Source organism: Drosophila willistoni, unplaced genomic scaffold (assembly GCF_018902025.1).
Source record: "Drosophila willistoni isolate 14030-0811.24 unplaced genomic scaffold, UCI_dwil_1.1 Seg531, whole genome shotgun sequence".
Taxonomy (NCBI): domain Eukaryota; kingdom Metazoa; phylum Arthropoda; class Insecta; order Diptera; family Drosophilidae; genus Drosophila; species Drosophila willistoni.
Window position 1 is genome coordinate 142501 of NW_025814459.1, and position 17561 is coordinate 160061.

The 17561-nt window shown below is 39.1% G+C and overlaps 1 protein-coding gene across 4 annotated transcripts in view; it reads right to left on the reverse strand.

The window, feature by feature from the left end:
- Positions 1-17561, reverse strand: part of LOC6653350 (lysine-specific demethylase 6A) — a 213256-nt gene that overhangs the window by 129563 nt on the left and 66132 nt on the right. The gene's annotated exons all lie outside the window — the stretch shown is intronic.

The window sequence follows — 17561 nt, forward strand, 5'->3', positions numbered from 1 at the left end:
AGTAAAGCAAATATTTCAAGCATTTTCACATGCTTCTTACAAGCATATCTTAGTATCTCGCTTACTCAATCATACGAGCACCCTAGCGCCCCCACCAGTTACCGGCCAACTCCGGCCTTATGGAAAAACGTTTATATGTCAACTGTTTTTTATCCGATTTTGATCAAATTTGGTATTTTGCTAGATATTAGTATTAAATTTAAGTGTGCCAAATTTGATTGCATGATGTAAAAAAATACGGGAGATAATCAAGTTTTTCAAATTACGGGGGCGGAAAAGGGCGTGGCAAAATTTTTATACATACAAAATGTGTGCATTTACTAAGCGAATATACATACCAAATATGGTGTCTCTAGCTAGAATAGTTTTTGAGATAAACGCTTTATTTAAATTACGGGGGCGGAAAGGGGCGTGGCAAAAATTTGAAATAAACTTGATCACTCTACATACTACACGAGTCTACATAAAAAATTTGGTGGCTCTAGCTCTTATAGTCTCCGAGATCTAGGTGTTCATACGGACAGACGGACGGACGGACGGACAGACGGACATGGCTAGATCGACTCGGTTGTTGATCCTGATCAAGAATATATATACTTTGTGGGGTCGGAGATGCTTCCTTCTGCCTGTTACATACATTTTGGCGACTTTAATATACCATTTCACCCTATGGGTGTATGGTATAAAAATAGTAGTGGCTTTACCCATTTTATAAATATCATAGAAAGTTATGTTATCGGGGCAAGACTGAGACTTCTTGGTATGCAAATTTATTATTCGGTCTGTTATTAATTATATTATAAACAAAAAAAACCACTCCATTTTGATATTTCGAAAATAATCAAGATTTGGTGTCAATAGTTTCAAATTGAGGCGAGCAAAATAATAGTAGCACATATTTTAAAGAGCACATAATATCATAGTATAAAATAAAGACCAAGTTAATATCAACCTATTAATAATTAGTGGCATGTCCATTGTTCCCCAGTACGTCTGCGCAGCGACGCGGCATTGTATCTATCATTTTCTGACACTTTTCTGTTGTTAAGGCCTTTCATGTACGCTCTATAGCAGTCTAAGGACCTCTGTTAGTGGTTGGCTTTGCAGCCACTACTCCCTTCTTAACAACGCTCTACAAATTTTCAATCAGGCTCAGATCAGGCGACTGTGCGGGCCACTTCATTAAATCTACTCTAGCATTATCGATACCAGGTTTTGCCACATTCCTTGTGTGTTTCTGGTTATTGTCTTGTTGAAAGACCCAACAAAGTGATATTTTCTCTTCGTTATGTGGTACCTTTACTTCCTCCATAATTTTAACGTACACATTATGCTTTCTATGCAGCATATAGGACCAACACCGTATTAGGAAAAACAACCTGACACCAACACACTTCATCTGGCATGTTTAATAGTCTTGGTGGTGTACTGTGGACGGTACTCCGTGTTTTTCTGTCGACGAATATACAGCCTAGATCCCCCCTCTCCAAACATCACAATATTTGACTCATCTGACCACAGAATGTTGCGCCATTTCTCCACAGGCCATTTTATGTGAAATTTTGAGCATTCAATCCATCCGTTTATGGTCTTCTGTGGGAGAAGCGGATTTTTCCGAGGGCTGCGAGCGTTCAAGTTATTTTGAGGTAACTCTCACCGCACTGTCTAAACACTGGCCGGCACTTTAGGCTCTTCCTGGATCTCCACAGCAGATGCAAACGAGCGAAGCCTTGAGTCTCGTACTATATTTTTTTCTAATTCGGGCGAGATTTTAAGCTTTCGGCCACGTCTTTCTGATATTTTTTTAAATTTTAATGTATTTTGAACTGCGGAGCACTTACAAATTTCGCAGACTTTTATGTAAGTTTTGCCCGCATCCATAAGGTTTCTGATCTGAATCCTCTTCTCAAAAGGCATATGAGTACCGCGGCCCATTTAAGTCTGCAAATTGGAATACTTTGATGAATCTTCTACCGCGAACATTTAACACATCAAATAGAGCAAAAAAAACCAATCTTCCAGCAATAGTTTAAGTTTCCTGCAAAGAAAGATCCTTCACTACTGTTTAAGAATAAACATCGGGTTCATCTGAAGCGGCTTCACCAAATCAGATGCACTAAAGAAAATATAATACAACTGTACTTTGTCACAAAACAACTAACCTAGCATATGACTAGAATTACTATCAGCCACACGCGTTGTGGGAAAAACACTTGTAATTGTAAACTAACCCAAACGATCACGACGGCAGGATGTCAAGTGGCCGACGCCGTGCCCAAAATAATACTAATTTTTCAACCCCCGAATGCGTGGGTGTGAGTCGTACTAGAATAAGATCTCCTTAAGAACAATTGTTACCTACTAGAGCCTAAGATTTCCTATATAAACTCCGTACTTTAGTAAATAAAATGAGTTCATATTTTGAATTCAACGAATGAAGATTGGGTTATTTTCCTTCTCTCCGGGAATCCCTATTCAACTACTATTATTTTGCTCGCTCTAAATTTGGCAATTAAGCTTAAAAATGAAGAAGCAAAAAAGTTAAGTCTCCAAGTGAAGTTAAAACGTAATGGACAAGTCTTAGACATTGCTGATAACGGTACTCAAAGTTTTTACACAGATCGAAATATTATCTTGCAAGTTATAGTAATAAATATCGGAAAGTGTTTTGCGCTACTATTTTTTTGCTCGCAACTGTACGTTGGCTATGTTTTCCCGAATCGAATTTAATTTTTAATTTTTTTCACAAGTTATGCAACAATTTGCATGCAACTAAATTTAGTGTAAGACGTAACTTAACGTTACCAAAACGGTAGAAAAACACTATTTTCGGAAAAATGCGTTTAAAGATAGATTTACGCTCTAATCGGCTATGCCAGGGCCGAAGAGGTCGCCTTCCTCATCACAGAGATTCTCTTAGATGTCGACACACACACACACACACACATACATGTTCACTAAATGTTGAAAAAGAACTGATGGATTCGGCACATTTTCTATAAAAATTTTGGCAAATTAATATTTGTTCAATATTTCACACAACGATTATCTGTCACGATTATTTCGGACAGGTATTACAATTATTGTTAATGCTGCTATTGTATAAGTGGGATACGAAATCCGATGTTATCTTATCTTAAAGGCATTTGCCATTTTTTCCTTTGAATTGAATATATGTATGAAATGATGAATTGCTGAGTTAGTTTATTTGGGCACCTGACGTAAGAGATTTAACAGCCAAAATATGGGTAATACCGAGATTCCTAAGATTTTACAAGGTTGGATGTTGAATGGGTAAAGTGAAGGCAATGACATCTAGGTCCTTCGAATAACATCCATTAGCTCTGCACAAAAATCCCTATTTAGGTGTAGTCCTTTATTTCTTATCTCTGTATTCATTTTACTTATGTAGCGCATGTTTTGGGAGAGCAGAAAAACAACCCCATTTTCCTTGAGCTCAGCCGAGCCACTTGTTAGAAAGACAGAGAGTGCATTCAAAAAACAAAAAAAAAAAGGCTGAATCCACAGTGATAAAAACATGTCTATATGTTATATATTTCGTGGGAAAATTGAAGCATCGGAAATATCAGCGTTCAACCAAGTTTTAGTAAAAGCGAGAATATAAAAAAAAGTGTAGAAAGTTTAGATTTTAGTACCCGTACTTTCTGATGGGCAAGAGTTTGAGAAATTAGTTAGCCCAAAATCTTTATGACACAGTTTGCCAAAAAGATTTGAGGATTTTGAAGGACGAAATGTCCCCAGTAGAGTAAAATCGAAACTTTTTCAACACAATGTTTGGGGCTTGAACTGTTTGCTGGATGTAGGCTATGACTTCTTTCGAAGTAGTATTTGAACCCAGCCTTGAAACCATAGCTCGCAAATAACAATTGAGGGTTTGCGATGTCTTCAATAAGCCTCTTTACTGAGTATGTAAAAAAATACTCGCGAGCAGCGTATTGATATTGTGTTTGTATTGATATCTCACTCGCGCTCGGACAACAATCGTTTTTTTCGTTCCTTTTTCTTCTCAGTTAGAACACGAGTATTTGCTTGGGTAAAATGAAGCAAAACGTCTTTAAGCGTGTGATGCTTTATTTTATACATTTTGTGTGTACTTAGTACGACGGAGTCCAATAGGAGCAGAAAATCTAAACTCTTTACTAGTAATTAAGCTAAACAATTGGTCGAAATTAATATAGCTTTAAGAAGTACTCGTTGTATTCATTTATATTGTTTTGTTTTTATTGTTTCAATTGTTAATAAGTATTCGATTAAAATTAGAAAAAAAAGAATAATGGGAGAAAAATTAAATACTTTTTCTTCTTACTTACATTAAGAAAAATAAACAAAAAACAAACGCAAAATAATTAAGTAAATATTATTTATTAAAAAAAAATTCTTAAAGAGTGTTCGCAAGACTTTTTGAATTAACTTATTCAGTCATTCACTCACTCACTGAGTCTCAACTCCCGAGCGACAATTATATTACTCCCGAAAAGAGAATCGTTAAAAGAGTTCAAAACGAAGAACTCAACAACAACGCTCAAGCGAAGACCGAAGCAAAATAGAAAAAACTCTCTTGCTCAGAGAGAGCAAATTTTTTCAGTTTTCTCGCTTCTGTTGGTTGAGCGTAAAGAAAAAAACACACAATTGTTATTTGCGAGCTATGCTTGATACAAAGATTTGCCTTTTAAAGTTATTTTTTGATGTTAAGTATGTTTCCGAAATCAGCATGACGTCGATTTCACTTGAGTGTAGGAATAGTTGCAGTTAATTTTTGTGCTTGGAGATGCCGTTAGCATTCCAAAGACATAGACGTAGGGAAGCCATTATTAATTATCGATAAGCTTCTGGATAAGCAGGTTTTGATTCCGCATCAGTTTCTGCATGCAGTTTTGCATGAACGTCATAAAAGTGACCATGTTTTGATTAAGTGAGATCAATAGGGCCTCTGAACCACTTGGAGTTAGCTGTCCAAGTTCTGGTGCGCTAGGTGGCCAATTCTGTAGATGGTGAAGCGACGGGGTCTCTTTCGCGGGCTCCGTCTGTACAGTTCGGAGCACGCTAGCGAAGGATACACTAGGGCTGGTTGTAGCAGGCATGCTATACGATCTAACAGCCTTTACAAAGAATACCCCCGGTGTGGTTTTGAAGGCGTTGTAGGTTACCTTTGGTCCAGTTGGGGGTTTGCGCCCGTTTAGGTGTGATTTAAGGGGTTACGCCACACCTGAAAAAATTTTTTTTTTTTTTTTGCTCTAAAAATCCTTTATACTTCTAAGAATCTTTTACACTTTACATCATATCGGTATTCGAATTAGTTCCGAAGTTCCAGCGTTTAGAAGTGAGCGCGGCCGAGTCGGCATCTTCATCATCAGAATCTTTTACACTTTACATCATATCGGTATTCGAATTAGTTCCGAAGTTACAGCGTTTAGAAGTGAGCGCGGCCGAGTCGGCCCCTACGCGGTACATTTTTTTCTTTTGCGTTTTTCTCGAAACTACTTTTTTTGAACCGGGGTGTCAAAATTACCGGGGTGTCAAAATTACCGGGCTTAAATTTTTACCACATATTCTTTACAGTGTTGGGTATCCGCCCACGTAGGATTTTTTTGATTTAAGGTCCTGTTTGGAAGTTATGAATTTTTTTATTTATTTATTTATTTATTTATTTATTTACGTCAACTAACACAGCAGTCGACGAAAAAGCTTAAGCTAAAGACAGATAGTAATTAAATAAAGAAGGTAGCTTAGCTTTATACACAACTAAACATCCACGGCCCGGTGGAGGTGTTTTATTTGCACAAGGTGCCAGCTATGCCCCGATTCACAGCCAATGTGGCCAGGGATGAGTTGCAGCCAATCCAAGTCCAGAATATTTTCATTGGTTTCGCTGTAGATGATTAAAAAGTATAGCGCGAAGAGAAGTGACAGAAAGATGAGGAGAGATAAGGTGAGAAAGGTTGTTAAAAGATTGGCAAAGAACACGAAGAGGTTCGTGAAGAGAGTAGTTAGTCAGACATCTACTAAGGTGAATAGGAAAAAAGTTTTTGGTCCGACGTGAGGGAACACAAAAATACAGCGTATCTAGTAAATTGGTAGAAATGACTTCGCCGTTGACTAGTTTATGGAGAAAGAGAATGCCAAAAACAAGCCTACGGTTATAAAGTGAAGGAAGATTAATAAGAAGAAGTCTATCAGAATAAGAAGGTAGGCGAAGACCCGGGTCCCAATTTAGACCGCGTAGCGCAAACTTTAGGAATTGCTTCTGTACCGATTCAATACTACGCTGGTGAACATCATATTGCGGGTTCCACACTGGCGAGCAATATTCTAGAGTAGGGCGAACTAACGAAGTGTATAAAACCTTTGTTACATAGGGATCATCAAATTCTTTGGCCCAACGTTTAATGAAGCCGAGAAGGCAGCTTGCTCTGTTGACAATTGAAGAAATATGAACATTAAATGAAAGTTTAGGGTCAAACATAACGCCTAAGTCTTTGAATGATGGAACACAATCTAACAGAACAGACTTAATAGAGTAATGAGCTAGGAGCGGAGACAAACGACTGAAAGTCATAAAAGAACACTTAGAGGCATTAAGGTGTAATTTATTAACGTGGCACCAATCACAGAACGCATCGAGATCTGATTGCAAGTACTGTTGGAAAGAAGGATCATTATAGGAATAACAAATCTTGACGTCATCCGCAAACATGAGCACGCGTGAATGCGCCAAGGCCAAAGGCAAATCATTTATAAACAATGTAAATAATAGTGGGCCCAGATGACTGCCTTGGGGTACACCTGACGTAACTCGAACAGTTTTAGATATCGAGGAACGAAAAGACACCTTTTGGGTTCTGCCAATAAGATACGACTTTAACCAACCCAATAATTTTGGTGAAAAACCCATGATGTTAAGTTTCGCGAGAAGCAAAGAATGATCAACCGTATCAAAAGCCTTACTGAAGTCAGTATAAATAACATCAGTTTGACACTTTTTACGGAAGCCATGGTGTACAAGGGTAGTCAATTCTAAAAGGTTGGTAAGCGACGAACGACCTTTCATGAAACCATGCTGACAAGGAGAAATAGTGGATCTGGATAGATGTTGAAGAGAAGACGTAATAATTTTCTCAAACAGTTTAGGTATTGCCGAAAGTTTGTCAATGCCACGGTAGTTGGAAACATCCGATTTGCTACCCTTTTTAAAAAGCGGAATAATAAATGACTCCTTCCAAATATCAGGAAATCTACAAGTCTCACTCGATATAAAGAATAACCGAGCTAAAGGCTTAGATAGGGAAATAGAACACATTTTAAGGATGCAACTAGGTATATCATCAGGCCCGGGAACGAAGGAAGACTTCATAGATGACAAGCTAGAGAGAATACAGTCTTCAGTAATACTGGGAAAAAACATACAATTTAAATGTGGGATTGAAAAGGGATAGGGTGTGGGATCCGAAACAGTAGTAGAATATGTCGACTGAAAAAATTTAGCAAACAGATCTGCAATATCTAAATCATTATTAGCAGACTGGTCGTTAAGTCTGAAGGTGGAAGGTAGGACATTAGAGCGTCTTTTGGAATTGACAAAGTTGTAAAATCTTTTGGGGTTATTATAAAATTCAGCCTTACAGCGAACGAGATAATTGTTGTAGCATTGAGTATTTAAGAGACAAAATTGAGATTTGGCTATACAATAATTTGCATAGTCAAGTCGCGAACCAGTTTTTTTAAATCTTTTAAAATATCTCGATTTAATGTTACGAAGATTAGAGAGCCTACGTGTGAACCAGACTGGCGAGCTGGAGACGGTAGAGACATTCACATAAGGAACGCATTTATCAATTAGAGAATTAAGAGCAGAATAGAAAAACTTCACTGCACAATCTATATCGCAGCACTCAAATAGAAACGACCAATCAAAAGAGAAAATAAGGCTGTTAAGAAGATTGAAATTTGATTTACGAAAACATCTACGACGAGAATTTGAGATGTTTTTAAATAAATTAGTAACGGAATTGTAAGAAATAGTAACTTCAATGGTAGGATGATAAGGATCTTCAGGTTTCACTAGTGGCTGTGTTTGCGATACAGCACTAACAGTGGGATCAGAGACAAAAACAAGATCAAGGATTCTTTTAGAACAGTTAAGGAAAGAATTCAACTGATATAGTGGACATTCAAGTAGGCTATCAAGAAAAACATGTTGAGATGAAGGAATTAAGAAAGATAGATTATCATCAACAAGCCAAGAAATATTAGGCAAGTTAAAATCACCTAAAACTATAAGAACATCCCGATCTTTAAGACGACCAAAAATAGTTCGTAAAGCATCAGCATGGTGCACGTAGATCATGGTATCAGAAGCTGGAGGAATATAAGAACAAGAGATATATAGGCTAAAGTTAGAACATGTAACTTCGACGCAAATAAACCAAAAATGCAAATTAGCCAAAAATGTTCTCCGAAAAAGAACGTTTTTTGTTCAAACAGCCGCCATTTTGCCAAAAAAAAATTTTAAAAAAAAAATCCTACGTGGGCGGATAGCCATGGCCTTCCTGAATAACAAGATTTTTTTTTGGATTTTTCGGGTGATGTTTAGCCGAGAAATTTGACACCCCACCTGCAAGGATTTACAAATCATAGTGGCACTTGCCGGCCCATATCTCCGCCATTTTGTTTTAAAAAAACATTTTTTTTTCAATAAATATTCTTTAAAGTACCCTCAATCTGTGCATAATAAAAGTTTTTTCCTAAATTGTATACTGGCCGCACAGCAATAATTCATTTTTTCACCTGTTTTTGGACCTCAGGGGTGGCGTAACCCCTTAAGATCCTTAAAGACAGGACATCCTCTGTAGTGGGCCGTGTGGTTCCCTCCACAGTTACTGCGTAATCTTAGTACGTTATTTCTGTCCTTGGTGCAAATGCCATCATTATGATGTTTGCCGCAGCCAACACACACTGACCTTAGATTGCAATTGTTAGAGGTATGGTTGTATTCCTGGCAGTTTTTACACTGAGGTGGTTGGTATCTCTTATGAGGCTCCTCTACGGTGATTCTTCTGTGCAATAGGAGCAAGGTTGTAGATTGGGTGCACTTCATTTGGCTTCGACCGCTTTGCATCTGGTTGGAGCTCGATTTTAAAGAGCGGCTGTGCGACTTTGTTCCTGTTGATGATGTTGACAACGGACTTGACCGCAAACCCTTTCTCGGCCAATGCGTCTGCTATTTCTTGGGTTGAAACCGATGGCTCAATCCCTTTTAATACAACCTGAAGCTTTACTGCTTTTTAGTTGGTAGGTATAGAAATTGATATTAGCATTACGGATTACAATTTCTTTTATGTTTCCCCTATTGAGAGGGGTTACAACAAAGTTATTTGCCCTTACTGTTTCTACTAGCTTCAAAATCAGGGTGCTGCAGTTGGCTCCACGGATGTATAAAGGGGGTGTTTCAGCCGATTTAACTTTATCTACAGCGTTGGCTTGATCGTCTTGCTGATCGGCAAGAATTTTAAAACGATTCCCGCTTAGGAGTGTTACTCGTTCATTTGGTTTATTTATTTACGGCGTATTGCCACTTCTCTTTTGCGGGCTTAGCTTCAGCTTAGTTATTTTAATATATCTATCTATTGTTGTTGCTGACTCTGGGCGACTTGGCGTTGACGGCTTGAGGCAGGTCAATACTTCGGCAGACGTTGCAGTAGTTGCTGTCAACGAGCTGACTGTGCTGGTCGGTGCAATCGGTGCTCATTGCTCTCTCCGTGGTAAATTGCTGTTGGCTGTTGTTGTTGATGAGTTTTTTGAATTTTTGTTATTTGCGTTTACGGAAGCATTTAGTGGGGTCGGCCACCGGAAAAAAAAGGTTGTTGCGAGAGTCGACACTTACTTTGTTGTTGTATAAGTTGTTCTTGTAGCTGTTGCTGGTGGGGATGGATAGAGAGAGCTTGGACCCGAATTGGTCGGCATGGCTTCTCAAAAAATTACGCTCTTTGTTGCAACTTACTATTAATTGCTATTAGATCAAACTAATAGCAATATAATTGTGAATAGGCGTCTCAGAGACGACTGAGAGCACTACACAATTTTGTTATTTTTTGCAAACGCGGTCTTTTTTTGTACTTAAGTTTGAGGAGTGCGCTAAAAAACACGCCTGCACGCGGCGGCAATTGAATTAAAAATAGATACAGGAAAACTACGCCTAAGTAGATAAATGGGAATATAAATCTACAGCTTATTACATAAAAAGTAAATATGGAAGGCGTATGCTCATGCTATGAGCTCTAGTTCACACGCTGTGTCAGCATATTTTTTATTTGAAATTCGACACATCGATATTGTGTCTTGTGTATTGTGTCGAATTTTTAAAAAAAATCCACTAATAATAGATAAAATGAAAAACAAAGAATTTTATTCATTATTCCCTCCTTAGCTCGAATTATCCCTAAAAAACTTAAAAATGAGCACGTATCCACATTTGCTCGTATAACAAAACTTGTGGGTTATACTTATACTTTGCTCGTATAACTTTTTAATTCAATTGCCGCCGCGTGCAGACGTGTTTTTTAGCGCACTCACTCCTCAAACTTAAGTATAAAAAAAGACCGCGTTTGCAAAAAATAACAAAATTGTGTAGTACTCTCAGTCGCCTCTGAGACGCCTATTCACAATCATATTGCTATTAGATTGCTCTAATAGCAATAAATACTAAGTTGCAACAACAAAGTGCGTAATTTTTACAAAAGCCATATCCACCAATTTGGTACCAAGCTCTCTCGATCCCCATCAGCAACAGCTCCAAGAACTAATTGTACAACAACAACGTGAGCGTCGACTCTCAGTCCAACGAAACAACGCGTACTTTTCGGTGGTGTCGCCGACCCCACTGAATGCTATCGTACACAATAACACTGAAAGTGTAAGCCACTCAGCAATCAACAGCAATTTACCGTGGAGAGAGCAGTGTGCTTCTCCATCAATATCGATAGCTGGGTCACCGATTGCACCTACCAGCACCGTCAGCTCGTCCGATGTATTGACCTGCCTGAGATAAAGTTAAATCGGCTAGACCACCCCCTTTATACATCCGTGGAACCAAGTGCAGCGCCCTGATATCGAAGCTAGTAGAAACAGTAGGGGCAAAAACCTTTGTTGTAACCTATCTCAACAGGGGTAACATTAAAGAAATTAAATGTCAAACCCAAACTGAGGACAATTTCCGCATCATCGAAAAGTAATCCGTAATGCTAACATCAACTTCTATACCTACCAACTGAAAAGCAGTAAAGGGCTCCAGGTTGTGTTAAAAGGGGATTGAGCATCAGTCCCAACTCAAGAAATACCAGACGCGTGATTGGCCGAAAAACAATTTGCGGTCAAGTCCGTTGTCAACATCATCAACAGGAACAAAGTCGCACAGCCGCTCTTTAAAATCGAACTCCAACCAGATGCAAAGGGGGGGTCCAAGCCAAATGAAGTGCACCCAATCTACAACCTTCAGCTCCTATTGCACAGAAAAATCACCGTATAAGAGATACCAACCACCGCAGTGTAAAAACTGAAAGGAATACAACAATTGTAATCTAAGGTCAGTGTGTGTTGCCTGCGGCAAACATCATAAATGGCATATGCACCAAGGACAGAAATAACGTACTAAGACTATGCAGTAACTGTGGAGGGAACCACACGGCCAACTACAGAGGATGTCCTGTCTTTCACGATCTTGAATCACACCTAAACGGGCGCAATCCCCCAACTGGACCAAAGGTAACCTACAACGCCTTCAAAACCACACCAGGGGTATTCTTCGCCAAGGCTGTTAGATCGTCTAGCATGCCTGCTACAACCAGCCCTAGTGTATCCTTCGCTAGCGTGCTCCGAACGGAGCCCGCGAAAGAGACCCCGTCGCTTCACCATCTACAGAATTCGCCACCTAGCGCATCAGAGCTTGGCCAGCAATCTCACTTAATCAAAACATGGCCACTTTTATGACGTTCATGCAAAACTGCATGCAGAAACTGATCAAAACCTGCTTAACCAGAAGCTTATCGATAGTAAATAATGGCTTCCCTCAAGTGAAATCGACGTCATGCTGATTTCGGAAACACATTTAACATTAAAAAATAATTTTCAAATTCCTCAATATGCCTTCTACGCAACAAACCATCTAGACGGAAAAGCTCATGGCGGGACTGGTATCCTAATCAAAACCCGTATAAAACACTCGTTACTCAACAGATTTCAAACATAGCAACTACAAGGAACTGCTATAACCGTCCAAACCAGCTGCGCCAACACTACATTGGTTGCCATGTACTGCCCACCACGCTTCTCAATCTCTATAAAAGAATTTACCGATTTCTTTAACATACCATGTCGCCAGGTAAATCCTAAAGGCAGGCAGTTGTACAACACAATAGTCAACCCAATCAAGTCCCTGACTTGATTGATTTCGCAGTAACCAAGAGGATACCGCGTAATCGGATTACTGCGGATACACTGCTAGATTTAACTTCCGATCACTCTCCAGTGCTATTCACACTATTAACAAGACCTCAAGTACTTGATCGCCCATATAGGCTTACAAACAACAAAACAAATTGGCTTAAATTTAAAATGTACATGAGTGCCCACATTGACTGTTCGCCGAAACTGGATGCTGCAGAGGACATTGACATGTGCGTCTCTGCACTTGAGTCGATGATGGGAGCTGCAGCAGAGTATCTACTCCACATGCCTCTTCTTACACTAAACCTGTTGACAGGCCTACGAACCGGCGGATAGAACAACTAGTAACGGAAAAACGACGTCTAAGAAGAGAATGGCAGATTACTCCCTGACTGCTGGTCAGGTCAAAACTTCGCCTAAAGCGTGCCATTGGCAACCTCTCCAAGGAGTTAAGACAAGAGGAAAGCTGTGCTCAAAGGAAATACATAGAAAAGCTCAGTCCAACCAGCAATAAACATCCTCTGTGGAAAGCCCTCCCAACTTTAAGCACTCCTACAGAGACAGTTTCACTGATAAGGAGTCCAACCGGTGGATGGGCCCGCAGTGACGAATAGATAGCATCCGTATTTGCCACACATCTTAAAATGGTTTTCCAGCCAAATCCAACATCAAACTCATCTGTACTTCCCCCTTCGAACACATTAACGGATAGTGAGTACTCGGAACTCCAATCGGATGAGATCAGTGCAGTTATTAAAAAGCGCCTGGCCATCACCGATAATGATCCTAGAACTCCCTATCATCGCCATACAATATATCTGCAAACTGTTCAACGCTATAATAAGAATTGGCTACTTCCCAAGAGCATGGAAAAGGATCACTATCATCATGATTCCTAAAGAGGGAAAGGACAAAACCCATCCATCATCCTATAGGCCAATTAGTTTGCTGCCATATCTTTCGAAGCTTTTTGAAAGGGTCCTGCAGGTCCGCCTAAACTCATTTCTGGCATCGGAGAACACAATCCCTTCACACCAGTTCGGCTTCCGCGAAAAACATGGTACAATTGAACAAGTCAATCGCATAACATCCGAAATACGAACAGCATTCGAACTAAAAGAATACTGTGCGGCTGTCTTTCTCGACGTTGCCCAGGCTTTCGATAGAGTTTGCCTGGAGGGTCTGATGTTCAAAATCCAGCAAAAACTGCCACAGTACACACACAAACTCATGGAATCTTACCTTTACAATAGGAAATTCGCTGTAAGATGTAATGGCTCCGTCTCGGCTGACTTTGAAATCAAAGCTGGTGTACCGCAAGGCAGTGTACTCGGCCCATTGCTCTACCTGCTGTACACTGCAGACTTACCAACGAGTTTAGGACTTACAACGTCCACTTTTGCCGATGACACGGCAATCCTTAGCAGATCCAAATGCCCAATACAAGCCTCTGCAAAATTAGAGGAACACCTTAAGGTGGTAGAGGAATGGCTAGCAACCTGGCGTATCTGGGTCAACAAGCAGAAATGCAAACATGTTACATTTACGCTTAACAGAAGAAACTGTCCAGCTCTAATGCTAAACAACGTACCAGTTCCTCAAGCCGTGGATGTCACTTACCTTGGCATCCACCTAGTCAGAAGACTAACTTGGCGCAAGCACATCGAAGCAAAAAAGTCACAGCTTAAACTGAAAGCGAGGAGCCTACATTGGATCATCAATGCTCGGTCCCCTCTACGTCTGGAGTATAAAGTTCTCCTATATAACTCCGTACTGAAACCCATCTGGACTTACGGAGCCGTACTATGGGGAAATGCAAGTACCAGCAATGTCGATATTATACAAAGAGCGCAGTCGAAGATTTTAAGATCAATCACGGGGGCCCCGTGGTATATACGAAACGACAACATTCAAAATGATCTAAATATACCTAGCGTAAAATCTGAAATAGGTACTCAACAACTTAAGTATTCTGCGAAACTGGATACACACCCAAATGTTCTTGCCAATTGCCTTACGCGAACTAATAATAGAACTCGTCTTAAAAGAAATGACAGACCAACCCAATAACAAGTGATTAGGATTAACTCTAATTTAAGATTAGATTCCACAAATATATATTAAACGTTAAAAAAAAAAAAAAGTTTATGCCACTATTTTCTTCAAATCTTTCACAGTGCACATGGTCAATCCTTGACTATTTGTGGCCTCAATCTAAAAAATGCATGTTTTTCTCATAGTCAATTGTACGTGGCATACTCACGTGTCGGCAACACATCCGCTTTATTTGTTCTTGCGCCTGACCAAAAAAACAAAGAATGTCGTTTACCACAAGTTGCTTGAATAAAGTTGTGTGTTCTGTTTGACTTTAAAAATATAAAACGGGAAGAATTTTTTTTTTATCAATTAATCCCGTTTGCCGGGTTTTATAGTTAATAATAAAACTATTTATTTAATTATTTATTTACCTCAACTAACATAGCAGTCGACGAAAAACCTCAAGCTAAACATATAACTATTATTTGAAGAAGGGTAAGCTTAGCCTTATATGCAACCAAACATCCCCGACCCGGTGGAGGTGTTTTATTTGCACAAGGTGTCAACTAGCCGATGTGGTCTGTCAAGCAATGCGATGTCGTAAGTTAAAAAGTTAAAAAGGTTGTTAAAAGATTGGCAAAGAACACAAAAAGGTTCGTGAAGAGAGTAGTTAGTTAGACTCTACTAAGGTGAATAGGAAAAAAGTTTTAGGTCCGACTTCACCGTTGACTAGTATATGGAGAAATAGAATGCCGAATACGAGCCTACGGTTGTAAAGTGAAAGAAGATTAATAGGAAGAAGTCTGTCAGAATAAGAAAGTAGGCGAAGACTCCCAATTAAGACCGCGTAACGCAAACTTAAGGAATTGCTTCTGAACCGATTTAATACTACGTTGGTAAACATCATATTGAGGGTTCCACACTCTCGAGAAGTTTTCTAGAGTAGGGCGAACTAACGAAGTGTGTAAAGCCTTTGTTACGTAGGGGTCATCAAATTCGAGCCAAGCCAAGAAGACGACATCCTCTATTGACAGTTGAAGATATATAAAGATAAAACTAAAGTTTTGGGTCAAAAATTACGTCTAAATCTTTAAATGATTAAACTGAGGCCTGAGTATTGGGACCAACTCTCAAACTTGGTATACGGGTTCTGGTTTCCGTTTACTGTCAAAGTGATTCTCATATGACTTCTGTGCATGTATAATCTCAGCTTTTGCGTCCTGCCCTATTATTTAGCATTCTTCATCAAAGCGTTGGTACATGTCGTGTTGTTTATCTTTACAAAAAACATAAGCTCGAACGGCGATTTTTTTGTCGATGTATTAATTTGAGAATTCACAGCTCTCTGTACTTATGGAACTGTCTTAAACCACTTGTTTAGATTGCTCTATTTACTCTACCATGTCCATTTCCACGAGGATTTCCCATTGTAGTCCATACATGCTCGCTCTATGCCTTCTGTTCTCCAATGCTATATGCTGAGCCTCAATTTTTTCAGTGTTTCCTCAGCAGCTCGTAGTTTTAGTTGGAAACAGCCAAATAAACTTTGTGAAAGCATATTGCTTCGTAGTGGCGTCCACAGAACATAAATTGTCAATATGCAACGTATAAAGTGGTTGGTCTGCTTTGTCAACATATTTTTTAAATTTCGTTCTTGCCCAGTTTCTTGTTTAAAATTAACACAATTAACGGCGACATTATGAGCGTTGATAATAACTTTCTTTTCCATCAACAAAGAGATCGTAAATACTTGTCAAGAAGTTAATCTTTTATATTGAACCCCTCAAACGGGCGGCCATCCAGAATCTTCACATTGGCTTTAAGTATATAATTTTTAGCTTGCGCTGCTTTTATTTGAACTGTAATCTCGACAGAAGCCACCAATAGGCAAGGATTGCAACTTAGGTAGTCAACGTGCCTAACCTTTCCACTGGATTGTCTACTTTGAAGAAAAAGTCTGGAAGATATACAATACACTATGTTATTGCTATCGGTACATCCACCTTCGTCAGCGTTTCTTTGAATACGGATCCATCATTCGATGCATCCATATGTAACTCAGTCTAAGCTCGTCTGATGTATAGCTTCAGCACAAGCTCTGTAGTCAATGCATTCTTGAGTAGTTGGAATGCTTTCATCCGAGTCCCTCCCATTTTGAAGCTAACATTTTTCCGCAATATGTCGGTTAGTGGGCGTGCCATTTTGGAATAATTCAAGATACATTTCCTAAAAAATCCAGTTAATTCCAGGAATCCTTGCACTGCCCTGACGTTTTTCTGCACTAAAAACATGCTAAGCACCACAGCTTTTTCCGATCGCAGCTCTGCATGGATTTCGGCAATGCATTTGCTTTGTTGACCAATTTTTATGAAAATCGCGACAAAAATTACGATGTTGATAAAAGTCAATGTTTTTGACCAATCCTATGGGAGCTATGCGACTCAAGTCGATTTTAAGCACTCTAACGAGACAACTATTTGGCCGATCGTTTTCAAATGTTTTAAGTAATTTTAGGCCGTTGCGAATGGTTTTTTTTTTTCATAAGTTAATTTGTTAAGAATTTTTTTTTTATTTTTTTGGAAAAAACGCTTTTTTGGATTTCGTTAATTCCATCGTATGCAAGTACTTTTGTTCCTTACTGTATGTACATTTAGTTGGTCTTAATAAATAAATGAAAGCCTGCGGGCCGGGGCTAACTTGGACCGTGTCAAAGTTTGTCTACCCTTGCAAGTTTTTTGTTACTGTTTCTTTACCTATATCCGTCAAAGTGGAAAAAGATCATTTGAGAACAGTCACAGAACAGTGACAGACAATTTCAGTCACTGTTTTCGACCGATCGTTCCTATGGGAGCTAACTGATATAGTCACCCGATATTGATCATATTTGACACAGTCGTTTTAAGGTGTAATAAACTCACTAATATTAAATTTTACGACAATAGCCCAGAAAATAAGAAAAGAGAAAAGTACTGTTCGTGTTTTTGCCGTTTGTATGGGAACTATATGATATAGTGAGCCGATCCGGCTGAATCTAAGATATACAAACTGTGCAGTAAACTGTACAT